The sequence below is a fragment of the Papio anubis genome, chromosome 7, assembly GCF_008728515.1.
Source record: "Papio anubis isolate 15944 chromosome 7, Panubis1.0, whole genome shotgun sequence".
NCBI classification, from domain to species: Eukaryota; Metazoa; Chordata; class Mammalia; order Primates; family Cercopithecidae; genus Papio; species Papio anubis.
In genome coordinates this window covers 78,597,642-78,612,378 of record NC_044982.1, presented here as the reverse complement: position 1 = coordinate 78,612,378, position 14,737 = coordinate 78,597,642, and positions in this window count along the sequence as shown.

Below are 14,737 nucleotides of genomic sequence, written 5' to 3'. Positions count from 1 at the left end.
AATATGCACAACTTCCTTTCTATCACAGTATTATGCTTAAAGTCCAGGATCTTGTAATGTATACCTAGCCTACATAGGATTTTGATCTAGAAACTTATGAAATTAAAAACTATTAGTTATTTTCATATTTTTTCCATCCCCCTTTAACGCACAACACACTAATGGTGCAATTAGGAAAAGATAACTAAAATAAACAACTCCTATTTGGAAAAGGAATGACTGAGACTTGTTTGCAGCAGTTTTGAAATACTGCCAGGTAAATGTCATTGTCAAGTATTGTTATCATACGTCCTGTGGATGGAGGATATTTTATAATAAAGTTCTGATTCTGGTGGCTGGGAACGACTCCCTGGTCTGCTATTTTTCTCCAGTTTTTGGCTTTATCTAATGGGGCAAACTTTTTTTGTCATCGTTTTTGGGCAACTTCTGTAGAAGACATTAGAAAATGTACTTTATTTATGTATTTATTTTTTTAAATTACTGAGCAGCACTTTCCACCTGCTTCCTGTCTGTAAACTATGTAAGTGCAAGAATAAATTTTACATTTGGAGCAATTTTAGTCACTTCGAATTCTGAATAATAAAGCACATAGACATAAAGCTCTATCAAAATCTTTGTGGGTTTTTATGTGAGTGATTCTAGTGTGCATGCACTGAGACAAAAGATATACCTGTAATAGCCCTCGTGATGTACACCTCTTACTGTATTTAATATATGATATTCTGAGATTCCTAAAAGACCTTTCTTCTACCTAAGATGGACCTTAATTTTTTCAAAGTTCCTAATAAAATGTTTTAAAGCTAGGCCCCTAATTTACTCTTTTCTCTGGGACCATGTTTTACCATAGATGCACTAACTTTTGAGTATACTCCCATACTGAATTTTAATTTGAGACTGTGTTACTAACTGAAGAATTCAGGAATAAGAACCAATTTCATTGTAATTCTCTATAAATTCTGCTTAAAAACTACCGTTATTTATTTTATTTTATTTTATTTTCTGAGCTCACCTGCTTTTTCCTGTCTTTACTTGCTTTCTAATTCCAAAGCCACTCTCACATATATGAGGACTTTATCATAATAACACTTCATTTATCTTTGCCAAATTTAGTAATGGTTGACTATTGATGCATAACAAAATACTCCTAGGTTCAGCTGGATGTTAGTTGATCTAAGATGGAATCAGCAAAAAGACATATGCTCTATGTTTCTCTTGTTTTTTTTTTTTGTTTGTTTGTTTGTTTTTTATATTAACAACTAGACCCTGCATGTTTTTCTTAGGGTGGTGGCAGAGTTTCAAGAAAGCAACATCAATAGTGAAAGTGTTGTAAGTATTTTGTCACTTCCTACCTAGTATATTCTACTGACAACAGTAAAGCACATGACCAATCCCAAAGATCAAGGGTAGAGAAGTACTCTCTGCTCGCAGAGGTGGGGGCAAAGTCTAAATAAATATTTCTGAATAGTTATCTAATCAGAAACCAGTTAGTACTTTATTGGTACATACACTTTTTAATAAAAATTTTACTTTGTTCTGTGTCTTCAGTAAATACAAACACTTAAAGACACACAAAGTTATAACTAGCTGATGTACAAATTTTAAAAAGTGTTTTTTCCTTGTTGGTGGCTATGATGCATACTTTTCTAATGCGTAAGGTTTGGCAAATAAAGTGAATACAAAATTTTAGGATCTTTTAACTTCTTACTGCTAGATACTCATGGATTAAATACGTTGCACCACTCAAGGTAGTAGTCCACCTTTACCTGGAGATTTGTCCCAAGATCCTAGTGGATACCTAAAACCATGGATAGTGCCATATCCTATGTGTAATATACTATATTTTTTCCTATACATCTATACCTACATACCTATGATAAAATTTATAAATTAGACACAGTAAGAGGTTAAAAACAATAAGTAATAATAAAGTAGAACAATTATAACAATATGCCAGCATCACTACTATTGTGTTTTGGGGTCATTACTAAGTAAAATAAGAGTTACTTAATCACAAGCATTGTGACATCAGTGCAGTCAATTTGATAATCAAAAGGACCACTGAGTAACTAATGGGAAGGTAGTATAGACAGTGAAGATATCCTGGACAAAAAGCTAATCACACCCTGGTGGAACAGAGTGTGATGTGAGATTTCATCACACTATCGAGAATGGCACGCAATTTAAAACTCATGAATTGTTTATTTTTGGAAATTTCTATTTAATATTTTCGGACCGTGGTTGACAGGAATTAAAACTGTGAAAAATGAAACCATAGGTAAGGAAAACTACTGTGTAGGTACCTTTTTTAATTAAAAAGTTTATGTTATTCATTTTTAAATATACTTATTGTAGATTTAAGGTATACAACATGATGTTATGGGAGATAGATGATAAATACATGATGATTGATACATAGATAGATAGATCGATAGATACATAGATACATAGAATAGATAGATGATAGATAGTAAAAAGATTACTATAATGTAACAAATTAACATATCTATTACTTCAAACACCATAGGAAATGAAAGCAAATACAGATATCTTATAGGCACACTATCTAACAACAGAATTAGAAGTGTATTCTTAATAGCTCATCACTTCCTCGAGTTAAGATGTGTGGTATGTAAATTCATGTGCCATCTTCCTTAAAGCACATATTTTTGTGTGTGCCTGAATCACCAATAACACAGTTCAAAATAGGATCTTTTACATTGAAAGAACATTATGCTTCGTTACTATGGAAACTATCTGCTCTTCCTGAAAAGCTTTCATAGTCCTGGTTTCTCTTTTTCTCTCTGCATGTTTTACCCCTCAAGTTCCTTAGCTGCCACTTCGTGTCTGCCTTTGCTCTGACTTTGATTGAGTGGAGTTTTATGACCTTCATACTCCTAGTATAATCATTTATTTGTTCTAAAATTTTGATTTCTTATCCAAGAAAAGAAGTTTAAATAATCAGGTGTCATTTTACTTCTATTATATCTTTAATTTTTAGATGGCAAGTTGTCACAATATAAACAAATCTTATAGAGGAATAAATATTTAAGTAAATGGAATTATTTCTAGTCATTGTGCAGATTATATGATCACTTTTCATTTTAATTTACAGCTATGAGGGAACGTTAATCAGAGCCCTAAGCTCAATCAACAAGGCTGCTGAAATCCATGATTTTTCCCTACGGGTTCGGCAACTGATATAAATACTGCCATAAGTTGTGCCAATGAAGCTCTTAAAGGATTTAAGGCACTTCAAGTATTAACACCTGAGAATGCTTCAGTTGAATGTTGCATCTGTAAAAACACAGCTAACTTGTGAGTAACATGACAGCTACGTGTCCATCAAGATTTTTAGAAAGATCATGAATCTGCTACCCTCCTATCTTGTACAATATTACTAGTCTTTTTGAAATATGTGATTATATTTTGAATTTCAAGTTCCTTTTTAGTTAGAAATTAGTCAATGATATACAAATAGTGAAATATTAGCCGGGCGTGGTGGCTCACGCCTGTAATGCCAGCGCTTTAGGAGGCCAAGGCGGGTGGATCACGAGGTCAGGAGATGGAGAACATCTTGGCTAACAAGGTGAAACCCCGTCTCTACTAAAAATACAAAAGAAAAAAAAAAAATAGCTGGGCGTGGTGGCGGGAGCCTGTAGTCCCAGCTACTAGGGAGGCTGAGGCAGGAGAATGGCGTGAACCGGGAGGCGGAGCTTGCAATGAGCCGAGATCGCGCCACTGCACTCCAGCCTGGGTGACAGACCGAGATTCCGTCTCAAAACACACACACACACACACACACACACACACACACACACGTAAATAGTGGAATGTTGATAAAGGTAAGGTAGGGAGTGCCAATAATCCATATTTAAATAGAATTGTATTATGCCTTTTAATTATTTATACAAACACATTTTTTTTTGTATGTTGAATTGTTTGGAACACTACAGACTGACTTTTGGTACTTTTGATGATAATTTTATGTGCCAATTTAGCTAGCCTATGGTGCTAAGTTGTTTGGCCAAATACCAATCCTGATGTTTCTGTGAAGATATCTCGTAGAGTGATTAACATTTATAATTACTGTACTTTAAGTAAAAGAGATTATTCTAAATAATGTGAGTGAGCATTATCCAATCAAGACTCAAAAGCTAAACCTTAGGTTTCCAGTAGAGGAAATTCTGTCTCAAAACTGTAACACAGCAATCCTACCTGACTTTCTAATTTGCTGGCCATCCGTATCGATTTCAGACTTATCAGTCCTCACAATGTCATTTGCTAATTTCTTAAAATAAATCTCTTTGCATATGTTTTTTTATCCCATTGTTTCGGTTTTTTGAGAGAACTGATAAAGGAAAATAGTTCTGACACTTACTAAAATGATAATGAAGATTTTATTCAAGACTATTGCAATAGAGGTATTAAAACGTGGGAGAGAGATTGGGCTCACCTGTGAATACAACAAGCATAAGTGTAGATTTAAAGCCAAGGATCAGGGTGTGGGGTTGTGTGGGTTGAAATTACCAATAGAAGACATGAAAGGTAGGGGGATTCTTGCTAAGCCTACTTAACCGGATTCTTGCTGAATGCAATCTAGGGTGGTCAGAAATCAAGGGTTGAGGATGAGGAATTTAATCGGGTATCAAGGGTGATCAGATATCAAGGGTGAGAAGATTCTCCTCACACTGACTTTAACAGGATTTTTGCTAAAATTGGACATGGCAAGGACAGACAGAGAAGGCCAAAGTCAAAGTCTAGTCCAAAAAAGAACTCACAGAAACCTAAATAAAGTTTGGTCAAGAGAGGGGTTTTGTCAGAACCATGAATAATACAGCTGGTGCTCTTCCCAAAAAATATTTGCTGCTATGCATTTAAAAAACATTAACACATTTCAGCCACATTTTCTGGAAAAGCATGAAGCATGACATAAAATATAAATCTTAATTTTTTTTTTTTTTTTAAGAGACGGGATATCGCTGGGTTGCCCAGGTAGGTCTCAAACTCCTGGACTCAAGCGATTCTTCTGCCTCAGCCTCCCACAGTGCTGGCATTAGAGGTGTGAGCCACTGTACCCAGCAATATAAATATTATTTTAACAGTTTGTATGCATGCACTAAAGTTTGAGAAGCCCAACTTTTCTATAAATAATTGGCTAAACATAGAAACATGTTTGGATTCATGGAAATAAAGACTTGCCTAAAACGAGCAGAAATTCAGTATCTATGAGGGTAAATCTAAGATAATTGTATTCATTTTACAGCAGATTATATTTTAAATATATTGACTGAGTTGTAAACTTACTGTGTAGAACGGTAACCTGTGTTCTTATTATATTAAACAATAAAATTCTATATTATTAAATATTTCTTTAAGTGGCAGCAGCTGGCTTACTGCTACATAAACTGCAATCCCAGCTACACCCATTATTTTGAAATTCCTACAATTTGAACTGAAAATAAAAGCAGATAAAACTTTATTAGCAAATACACAAAAATGTATTCACTTATAATTATGGTCACATAATTCTAACAAATGGTTTAATTTATATAAAGACCATGTCAGTAAGGTTGCAGCTATAAATACTCATTTTTGCACTACTATTTATAACAATGAACAATTTCTACTATCAAGATGAAGAGGTAATAATAGTGTCAAGGGATTCTATGTAAATGAATCTCATGGGCATTATAAGCACAGATAATAGAAATGACTTTCTCACCTGGTAAATGACTTTCTAAAAGGCCAGTGGTGGCACAAAATTCAATTACTGCAAATCTGTGAGTTTCTTTTCTCTCTCCTAGTTAGTATGTCATTTTTGTTTCCTTGATAATGGAAATTATTTTTAAATTAGTAATGGAAAAAATATAGATAGCTGATATAAATGAGATAGAATATATCTTATTATATTGCAAATTTGTCGCTATCCTTTGAAGTGATAAAGGTTATTCCCAAGACAACAAATGACCAAAAAGCTTTATGTATGTTTATTATGTTATGTTTTAAAGCAGTAGATGAATAGATGAGTTTTCTGTTAGTCTAATACATTTCTGTGTAGAATCCTAAAAATTTGCTAAAAAATAAGAAGTCTTTATAAGGGATATGCAATAAAGTCGCTGTCTGCAGAATTTAAAGTATAAAACAGACTACTGTGAAAAACTCCATTAAAAAAAACCCTTAAAATGCATTCATCTTTATACTATAAAAAAGTGAATGCATTTAATATGTTAAATGCATTTTACTGTGCTTTGTATTTTATCAGAAAACCCCAGATTGGCTGCAAAATGTCTCATCTGACCGCAAATAGAAGTCATGAATAGTCGTTCAAAAGAAACTTTTTCATTAGATTTAGAAAAACAGTTCAAGACTAGCATTTAAAGTGTCTGGTCAAGAACTGTAAGGTTTACCCTATGGATAATGAAAAACTGTTAATGGTATTCGAATTGGGTTGAGAATGGAGTCACTATCAGACCAATCATTTAGAGAATTAGAAATATTGTAAAACACTCCTTAGGCCTTTTCTGAAATTGCCTGTATGAGTTTCTTACTGTTGCTATACAAATTACAAAAGCTCATTGACTTAAAATAGCATCCATTTATAACAGCACAGTTCCGTAACTCAGAAATCTGAAACAGATCTCACCAAAATCAAGATTATCACAGGGCTGAATCCTTACTAGAGGTTATGAGAAAGAACAACTCTTTTAGATTGTTAGCTAAATTCAGTACTTTACATTTATAAGACTGTGGTCCCCATTTCCTCACTTTCTGTCAATCAGAAACCGCATTCACAAGAAGCTTCTTTCAGGTGTTTGCACATGGGCTCTGCATTACAGAGGCATGTGAAATCCTTTTCATGCATAGAATCATCTTGACTTTTCATTCTACAGCAAACACTTCCAAAGAAAGTCTAACTCACTTGAAGACCAAGGAAATTTTCTTCCATGAATTTAATATGAAGAGTAAAGAAAAATTCTAGTGTTCATGGTTATAAAGCCACTCAACTGGGTAAGTTAAATATGTATGAAATACAAATATTGTTATAATAGGTATTTTAAAACATCTAGCCATATGCTGAACTTGGTCTCAATGTTATTTAGTAGAAAAATGCAGAGGAGTTAATAAGTATATATATGAACAGAATAAGCAAAAAGAACAAATCTGGAGGCATCACAATACCTGATTTCGAACTCTACTATAAAGCCATAGTCACTAAAACAGCATTGTACTGGTATAAAAATAGGCACATAGACCAAAGGAACAGAATAGAAAACCCAAGAGTAAACCAAATACTTACAGTCAACTGATTTTCAACAAAGCAATCAGAACAGAAAATGGGGAAAATACACCCTTTTCAACAAATGGTGCTGGGATAATTGGTTAGCCACAAGTAGGAGAATGAAACTGGATCCTCATCTCTCACCTTATAAAAAATCAACTCAAGATGGATTAAGTACTTAAATCTAAGACCTGAAGCTATAAAAATTCTAGAAGACAAGATTGGAAAACCCGTTCTAGATATTGGCTTAAGCAAGGATTTCATGACCAAGAACCCAAAAGCAAATGCAATAAAAACAAACATAGTTGGGGCTTAAACTAAAAAGCTTTTGCATGGAAAAAGGAATAGTCAGCAGAGTAAAGAGACAACACATATAGTGAGAGAAAATCTTCACAATCTATACAGCTGACAAAGAACTAATATCCAGAATCTACAAAAAACTCAAATCAGTAAGAAAAAACAATCCCATCAAAAAGTGGACTAAGGACATGAATAGATAATTCTCAAAAGAAGATAAACAAATGGCCAATAAATATATGAAAAAAATGCTCAACATCACTAATGATCAGGGAAATGCAAATCAAAACCACAATGCGATACCAACTTACTTCTGCAAGAATGACCATGATCAAAATATCAAAAAACAGTAGATGTTGGCATGGATGTGGTGACCAGGAAATACTTCGACACTGCTGGTGGGAATGTAAACTAGTACAGCCACTATGGAAGGCAGTGTGGAGATTCCTTAAAGAACTAAAAGTAGAACTACTATTTGATCCAGCTGTCCCACTACTGGATATCTACCTGGAGGAAAAGAAGTCATTATATGAAAAAGATACTTGCACATGCATGTTTATAGCAGCACAATTCACAATTGCAAAATTGTAGAACCAACACAAATGCTCATCAACCAATGAGTGGAAACTGTAGTGTGTGGTGTATATATATATTATATAATATATATACACAATGGAATACTAATTAGGCATAAAAATGAATTAGCAGCAGCGACCTTGGAAATTATTATTCTAAGTGAAGTAACTCAGGAATTGAAAATCAAACATCATAAACATCATATGTTCTTATTGATATGTGGGAGCTAAGGTATGAGGAGGCAAAGGCATAAGACTGATACAATAGACTTTGGGGATTTGTGGGGAAGGTTAAGAGGTGGGGGTGAAGAATAAAAGACTACAAATATGATGCAGTGTATACTGCTAGGGTAATGGGTGCACCAAAATCTCATAAATCACTACTAAGGAACTTACTCATGTAACCAAATACTACCTATACCCCAATAACTTAAGGAAAAAGAAAAAAGAAATAATTAGTGTAATTTTTCTTGGAAAGTAGTAGGGAGAGGAATGGAGAAAAGAGAATTAAATGAAATATCAAATAATTTTATAACATGTTTATACAGAAGGTGAATTTTCTTCTTCTAAAATTAACCCCTTTACACACTGTATTAGTTCTCACGCTGCTATGAGGAAATACCCAGGACTGGGTAATTTATAAAGTAAAGAGGTTTAATTGACTCACAGTTCTGCATGGCTGGGAGGCCTCAGGAAACTTACAATTATGGCAGAAGGCACATCTTCACAGGAGAGCAGGAGAGAAAATGAGCACAAGCATGGGAAATGTCAAACGCTTATAAAATCATCAGATCTCATGAGACTCACTCATTATGATGAGAACAGCATAGGGAACCCCCCCACCGCCACCCCTGCTCCACCTGGTCCTGTCCTTGACACATGGGAATTATTACAATTCAAAGTGAGATTTAGGTGGGGACACAGAACCAATCTGTATCACACCACCACACATATACATAAGCACATTAATATGCACATACATAAACCTACAGAAGTTATAAGAAATTATGTTTATTTGTTGTTTGAATCTATTGCAGATGGATAGGTGTAGAAATCCATATACTTTATGAAAACCAAATCAAATGTAAATGGAAGTAGGCATGGATAGAGGACATGTATGTCTAGACAGACAATATTTCTGAATCTAAATTTTTGTGAAATCCTTATGCCCATATGTTTTCAAAAATGACATCGTTCTGAAAAAGGTGGCATATTAGCTGTAGTTAAGGATAAACAACTTACAATAAGCCCGAAATGTTGATAATCATATGGGAAAATACTGAATCAGAAACAGGAAAAAATTATCCTTTTAGAAAAAGAGGAACATGTCTTCCAGTGGAGGAAAATGGGTTTCAAATACATTGTGTGCTTTTTTGTATGCATGCATGCATGCTGAGTTGTGCATATATAAGTGCTTTTTTACTTTACAGATGTACTTAATACATTGAAGTACTGAATTTTGTCATTATCAAGCAGAATGAAAGAATATCAGAATTCTAGGAATAATATCAAGATTCAAATCTGAAAGGCATTGAGTATCCAAGGGCAATATTTTCAGGTGCCTAAACTTATGCCAATATAAATGTCAAGGGAACTAGAAAGATTATACACAATCAGATCCAATGCACAAAGATCATAACAAAAACAGGAATTGTGACATCAGTCTTTATTTTAAAATAAGGTTATCTAGTCAATGAATTTGAAAAAAAAATATATCAATTATTCTTTATCCATTTGTTCTTTGATGGGCATTTAGGCTGGTTCCATATTTTTGCAATTGTGAATTGCGCTGCTATAAATATGCATATGCATATTTTTTTTACATATAAACACTTCTCCTTTGGGTAGATACTCAGTAGTGCAATTGCTGGATTGAATGGTAGTTATACTTTTAATTCTTTAAGTAATCTCCACACTGTTTTCCACAGTGGTTGTACTCTTTACATTTCCACCAGCAGTGTAAAAGTGTTCCCTTTCCACCACATCCATGCCAACATATTATTATTATTGTTTAAATTATGGCCATTTTTGCAGGAGTAACATGGTATCTCGCTGTGGTTTTAACTTGCATTTCCCTGATAATTAGTGATGTTGAGCATGTTTGTTGGTCATTTGTATATCTTCTTTTAAGAGTTGTGAATTGAGACAACTTCTCTTCTTTTGAGAGTTTTTATGTTCGTTGGCCATTTGTATATCTTCTTTTGAGAGTTGCCAATTCATGTCCTGTGCCCACTTTTTGATGGGATTGTTTGTTTTGTTTTGTTGCTGATTTGTTTGAGTTCCTTGTAGATTGTGGGCATTAGTCCTTTGTCTGATGCACAGTTTGCAAATATGTTTTCCTATTCTGTGTGTTGTCTGTTTACTCCGATGATGATGATGATGATGATGATGATGATTTGCTGTACAGAAGATTTTTAGTTTAATTAGGTCCCATCTTTTTATTATTGTTTTTGCTGTATTTGCTTTTGGGTTTTTAGTCATGAAGTCTTTGCCTAAGACAATGTCTAGAAGGGCTTTTAGGATGTTATCTTCTAGATTTTTTATTGTTTCAGGTCTTGTATTTGAGTCTGTGGTCCATCTTGAGATGTAATACTACTCAGCAATAAAAAGGAATTAAATAATAGCATTTGCAGCAACCTGAATGGAGTTGGAGACTATTATTCTAAGTGAAGTAACTCAAGAATGGAAAAGCAAACATCATATGTTCTCATTTACAAGTGGGAGTTAAGGTATGATTATACAAAGACAAAATAACGATATCATTGATCTTGGGGACTCAGGACGGAAGGGTGAGAGGGGGGTAAGGGATAAAAGACTACGCATTGGGTACAGTGTACACTACTTATGTGATGGGTGTACCAAAATATCAGAAATTACCACGAAAGAACAAAGAACTTCTCCATGTAATAAAAAACCACCTATTCCACAAAAAACTATTGAAATAAAATAAAATAAATAATAAAAATAAAAAAAGAAGTATGAGAATTCACTTTAACCTAAGAAAATTCTTCACAGTGTCATATTCATACAGAAGTCATTATCTGAATATATATGAAATATATTGTTTTATTTTGAATGAAAAATGGATTTTCTTAGATAATTGATACACCGGTTTCTTAAAAGGATAAATAATCCTTCTCAATAGATGAGTAGTTTGCTGTCAAGAAAAGCTTTCTTTTTAATATAAAATAAATCTCCATGGATATTTAGCACTAATTTGAAAGTTACAACAATTGGAAGTGATGGCAAACTGATGGTTATCCACTTTGTTTATTAAAATTATTTAATAAATGACATGAGAAAAAAAAGACTGATACATAAAAGCTTAAATCTTAGAATTAGCTTGGCCCTTATTCATTTTATCTAACGTTCTATTGATGGAACAATTTTCTCTACAATGTCTTTGAAGCCTTTTTATTTCTTCATTTTCTCTCACTGATTTCAGTTCCTTGAAAGCAATGCTTAGAGAAAACCATTTCTGAATTATGTTGATAATGCTTCTCTGTCAGTATGTCATTTAAAATAGTGCCCCAGGTATGGGGTGTGATATTGCAGACACTGTCTGAGGAGTACAGATTTCAGTTATTACTTCACATGACACACAGTATTGTTCCATTAATTTTAATAGAAAACATTATTTACCATTACAACTACCTTTCAAGCTGACTAGATCATGTTAAATAGGAGCCTTTTTCATTTTCCTGACTCCTTGAAGAGTGCAGGTGTTGTAGTTTTGAAAAGAGTTCTAAGCTACAGAATTTCCAATTGTGAATAATAGTGGAAAAATAAATGACTCTCATGGCATTTGGGGAGAAAATTGGAACAAAAATGATTGGCAGTTAAATGCAATGTTGTGTGAAAGAAAAAAGAGTAATATTTCTATTAATACTAATTTTCTGTATTTCTATTAATGAAGACAAATATATTCACTTTTACATATTTATTTCTATCCAGCCAAGTGATCAAATGCCAAAGGTAATATTTACTTACTTACTTATTATTTTTATTTTTATTTCCAGAGGTTTTGGAGGAACAGGTGGTGTTCAGTTGCATGAATAAGTTCCTTAGTGGTGGTTTCTGAGATTTTGGAGCACCCATCACCTAATCAGTATACATGGTACCCAATTTGCAGTCTTTTATCCTTTATCCCCCAACACACATAGTTGCCCCTGAGTCCCCGAAGTCCATTGTATCATTATTATGCCTTTGCATCCTCATAGCTTAGCTCCCATTTATTGGTGAGAACATACAATGTTTAGTTTTCCATTCCTGAGTTACGTCAACTTAGAATAATGGCCTCCAATTCCAAACAGGTCTCGTCAATGCCATTTTTTTATTCCCTTTTATGGTGGAGTAGTATTTCATGGTGTATGTATACCACAATTTCTTTATCCACTCATTGATTGATGGGCATTTGGGCTGATTGCATATTTTTGCAATTGCGAATTGTGCTGCTATAAACATCCATGTGCAAGTATCGTTTTTGTATTAATATAATGACTTCTTTTCCTCTGGGTAGATAGATACCCAGTAGTGGGATTGCTGGATCAAATGGTAGTTCTGCTTTTAGTTCTTTAAGGAATCTCCACACTGTTTTCCATAGTGGTTGTACTAGTTTACATTCCCAGTAGCAGTGTAAAAGTGGTCCCTTTTCACCACATCCCCACCAACATCCATTATTTTTTTTCATTTTTTGATGATAGCCATTCCAGTGGGAATAAGGTGGTATTCCATTGTGGTTTTGATTTGCATTTCCCTGATCACTAGTGATGCTGACCATTTTTTTCCTATGCTTTTGGCTATTTGTAAATCTTCTTTTGAGAATTGTCTATTCATGTTCTTAGGCCATTTTTTGATGGAATTGTTTGTTTTTCCTGGATATTTGTCCTATGTTTGATGTATAGATTACAAAGATTTTTCTCCCACTTTGTAGATAGTTTGTTTACTCTGCTGATTTTTTCTTTTGCTATTCAGAAGCTTTTTAGTTTAATTAATTCCAACTATTGATTGTTTCTTTGTTACATTTGCTTTTAGGTTGTTGGTCATGAAGTTTTTGCCTAAACCAATATCTAGAAGGGTTTTTCAAATGTTATCTTCAAGAATTTTTATGATTTCATGTCTTAGATTTACTTCCTTGATCCAGGTTGAGCTGATTTTTGTATAAGGGAGAGATGAAGATCCAATTTCCTTCCTCTACATGTGGTTTGTCAGTTGTCTCAGTAACATTTGTTGAATAGGGTGTTCTTCCCCACTTTATGGTTTTGTTTGCTTTGTTGAAGATCAGTTGACTGTAAGTATTCAGGTTTATTTCTATGTTCTCTATTCTGTTCCATTGGTCCATGTGCTTGTTTTTATACTAGTACCATGCTGTTTTGGTGACTGTGGCCTTATAGTATAATGTGAAGTCACGTAATGTGATGCCTCCAGATTTGTTCTTTTTGCTTAATCTTGCTTTGGCTATGTGGGCTCTTTTTTTGGTTCTATATGAATTTTAGGATTGTTTTTTCCAGTTCTTTAAGGAATGATGCTGGTATTTTAATGGGAATTGTATTGAATTTGCAGATTGCTTTTGGCAGCATGGTCATTTTCACGATATTGATTCTACCCACCCATGAACATAAGATGTGTTTCCATTTGTTTGTGTTGTCTATGGTTTCTTTCAGCACTGTTTTATAGTTTTTCTTGTGGAGTTATTTCACCTCCTTGCTTAGGTATATTCATAAGTGTCTGTCTTTCTTTCTTTCTTTCTTTCTTTCTTTCTTTCTTTCTTTCTTTCTTTCTTTCTTTCTTTCTTTCTCTCTCTCTCTCTCTCTTTCTTTCTTTCTTTCTTTCTTTCTTTCTTTTTCTTTCCTTCCTTCCTTCCTTCCTTCCTTCCTTCCTTCCTTCCTTCCTTCCTTCCTTCCTTCCTTCCTTCCTTCCTTCCTTCCTTCCTTCCTTTTTATTTTTTTACTGCTATTGTAAAAGGGGTTGAGTTCTGGATTTGATTCTCCACTTGGCCACTGTTGGCATATAGTAGAGCTACTGATTTGTGTGCATTAATTTTGTATCCTGAAACATAGCTGAATTCATTTATCAGTTGTAGGAGGTTTTTGGATGAGTCTTTAGGGTTTTCTAATTATACTGTCGTATTATCAGCATACAGTGACAGTTTAAATTCCTCTTTACCAATTGGATGCCCTTCATTTCTTTCCCTTGTGAAACTGGAGTAAACATTCATTTCAAATGGGAAATGGAAGTTATCCTTAAAAGAAGATATTGATTTAATTGGAATTTACTAAAATGTAGAAATTTGTTCAACAAGGAAATTTACTCATAAAATAAAAAGGCAAACAAACTACTAGGATAAAATGTTTGTTACATATAAATCAGTTAGAAGATGTTGATGTACATAGGAAAATGAACTGCTTCAAATCAATGACAAAGACATAAATAAAAATAGGGGGAAAATAGAGTTACCTTGAATGTAAGATATCCAAATGATCTAGAAAAAAATATTTAAAGGTACTTAACGTCACTAGCATAAAGAGAAATTCAAATTAAACCCGAAAAACATAATAGTTGATATAAAAAATAATGACAATAGTAA